The sequence below is a fragment of the Zingiber officinale genome, chromosome 11B, assembly GCF_018446385.1.
Source record: "Zingiber officinale cultivar Zhangliang chromosome 11B, Zo_v1.1, whole genome shotgun sequence".
Lineage (NCBI taxonomy): Eukaryota > Viridiplantae > Streptophyta > Magnoliopsida > Zingiberales > Zingiberaceae > Zingiber > Zingiber officinale.
In genome coordinates, this window is record NC_056007.1 from 11,101,349 (window position 1) to 11,104,929 (window position 3,581).

The window sequence follows — 3,581 nt, forward strand, 5'->3', positions numbered from 1 at the left end:
ACATTGAAAATATATGGGAAAGATCATGGGTTTATAAGAGAAAAAGATATCTCCATTAGTATGAGGCCTTTTGGGGAGAGCCCAAGAGCAAAGCCATGAGGGCCTAGGCCAAATCCAACATCCAGTCAATCATAACCTATTGGGATTCCTCGTTCCTAGCATCCGATTAACCTTGACCTACTGTGACTTCTTCACCAAGTGTCCAGTCAATCCTTTGACCCACTTGGACTTTTCTCCTCGTGTCAAGTGTCCTGTCAACCTTGACCCACTTGGACTTGTCGTCTCGTGCCAAGTGTTCGGTCCTCCATGACCCACTTAGACTTCCTTTCACCAGATGTCCAGTCACTCTTGACCCATCTGGATTTCCTTATGCCAAGTATCTGGTAACTCCTTTAACTTACTTGGACTTTCTAACACTATATGTTAGGTCAACCTTGACTTACCTAGATTTTTACGTGTCTGACTTCACTCACTAGGACTTTTCATCTGCTTGGCTTCACTTATCAGGACTTTCACCTAGCTTCACTCACTAGGATTTTTCCACTGCCCGGCTTCACTCACCAGGACTTCCACTTGCCTAACCTCCAGTTAGGACTTTTCCAGTCAAGTATTCGATCAACGTTGACCTACTTGACTCTTCTTCACATTAAACTAATCAAACCTTGACCAAAGGGAAATTGCACCAACAATATCCCCAATCGAACGATTACTTCTGCAATCTCCATATATTGTCAAACATCGAAACCTAAACATCAAGACTAAAGCTTGAGCCAACTCAAGCTTAGTCAACCTGGTCAACCTTGACCTAGGGGATATTGTACCAACATAAACTACTATGTTACAAGTGGATTTTCAAGAAAAAAGTAAAGTCAGATGATACAATTGATAAGCATAAGGGCAGATTGGTAATCAAAGGATACTAACAACGAAAATACCTTGATTACTTTGATACGTATTCTCTGGTGTCAAGAATAACTTCTATTAGAGTATTATTGTCTATAGACGCTCTATGGAATCTTGAAATATATCAAATGGATGTAAAGACAACCTTTCTAAATGGGAATTTAGAAGAGAAAATCTACATGGAGCAACCTGAGGGGTTTTCTATACGAGAACAGGAAAATAAGGTTTGTAGATTGGTGAAGTCATTATATGGCTTGAAACAAGTACTAAAGCAGCGACATGAGAAATTTGATAATGCCATGAAGGAAGGTGGATTCAAGATTAATGAATGTGATAAATGTTTCTACATGAAAGTTGCAGAAAATGACTACGTCATCTTACGCCTATATGTAGATGGCATACTTATCATTGTGAGTAATGATAAGATAATCAAATCCACTAAAGATATATTGAACTCAAGATTTAATATGAAATACATGGGTCTAGCTAATGTGATTTTAGGAATCAAAATTCTTATAATAATAGAAAGACTTGTTCATAGTCAATCCTATTACATGGATAAGATTATTGAAAATTTTACCAAGGATGAAACTATGTTGGTACGAACATTGATAGATACAAGTCAACATCTATCAAAAAATTGAGATGAAAGTATCTCTCAGATATAGTACTCTTGAGTGATTGGAAGTCTGATGTACCTAATTTGTTACACATGACCAGACTTGGCCTATGCAATAATAAGTAAACTAAGTATATACATAAGTAATCCCGGTATTGAACACTAGAAAGGGATAATAAGAGTACTGAGGTACTTAAGATATACTCATGAATATAAATTACACTATACGAGATATCCTACTGTGAAAGAAGGATACAGCAATGCGAGTTGGATATCTGACATAAAAGATTCTAAGTCTACGAATGGATATATATTCATTCTGGGAGGTGTAGTTATTTCCTAGAAATCTTCTAAGCAAACGACAATAACCAGATCCACGATGAAATCTGAGTTTGTGGCTCTTGATAAATATGGTGAAGAGGCTGAATGGTTACGGTAATTCTTAGAATATATTATGAGATGACCAAAACTTGTGCCGACAATTTGCATACATTGCGATGGTGAATTAGCAATTAGTCTAGCACAGAGCCATCTGTATAATGGTAAGTCTAAACATATATGTCGTAGATATAATACTGTTAGACAACTACTCTCAACGGAAGTTATCACTGTTGACTATGTAAAGTAGAAGGATAAGCTAGCGGATCCGCTAACCAAAGGGTTAAATCAAGAGTTAGTTGCAAGCTCATCATGAGAAATTGGTTTAATGCCATTGTCAGCGATCAGTCTAGAGGACACTTGACTTATACTGACTGGAGATCCTAAGAACTAGGTTCAAAGAGACAACTAATTTGCACTGACTAGACACACTATGGGGGATAACCTAATAAAATATTAACTAGACCAAGATAAGATGATGGGATTTTAATGATAAAAAAAGAGTAGATGACTACTCTCGAGGGATCACCTATGTGACAAAGATATGGGGCTACTTCGAAGAGAATTGGAGACACAATTCTTATAACTTCTTACAGAATCAGGCATGTTCATGGCCAAGAATGAACACACTCATGAGAAATGAGTTGTATCAGGGAGAGTATTGGGTGAGATATGTCAATGCTCACACAGACGGTAGAATAGTTCAAGGGCATCGTGTCTACTGTCAGCCAGTAAGCAAACAAATCTTCACAAGAGAAGGGTCAAAAGATAAAACCTACATATCCTACACTGGACTCAATTGTTGAATACTATTACATACCTTATCTCCATTCATGTGGGTAATTATTGGATATATGTGAATGGAGAAGAGGTAGAAGAGAAAAGAAGTTCCATTGTGAATGGGACTTTAGTCTCACATTAGGAGTTTCAAGGCATATTAGTTGTTTATATTAATTCACATGTATTGATGATGTGAACAAATGTATGGGGAGAGGCTCTCTCTCACGCGTGGGTGCGTAGGATGAGTGCAAATCTAGGGCCTAAATTTCACTGAATCATGTTAACTCGTGTGCAAGCAAAACTTACGTCGAATGCCAGATCGATCAGGGAAAAATTTTTCCAAGTGGAACAACTGATATTTTGCTATATAAACATTTTTGCTACTTATTTAAGTGTGTAATGGATGCATTAAATTAGAGATTAATGCAAAATGTAAATGGATGAGTGAAACGTTGGCATTTTATAGCTCGACAATTAATGATCATTAATTAATCATTAACGTTATCCATTGGTCTGAGCTCCTATATAAAGAGGCTGCTGTTAGGATGTATACTAAAAGCCTAAGCTTTAGGTATAAACATTTATAAGAATCACATTGGTCAAATATCTACATTTATGATAAATGTAGTTGTTCAATTAATTTATATTGTAGATAACATGGTGTGTGGTGTCACACACAGAGGATCATGTTATCAGTACCTTATAAATTATAAACAGTAGCTCACGATCAAGATGGAAAGGAACAAACCATTGGAAGATCGTAGTGTAATTATGTATTAGTTTGTCTTAACTATATAATTACACTAGTACACTTAGAGTGTATTGAGTAGGACCATTAGAGGTCGTCTCTTTTATACTGATTTTATAAAGGGGCAAAGACCTCAGTTATTATAGAAGTGTG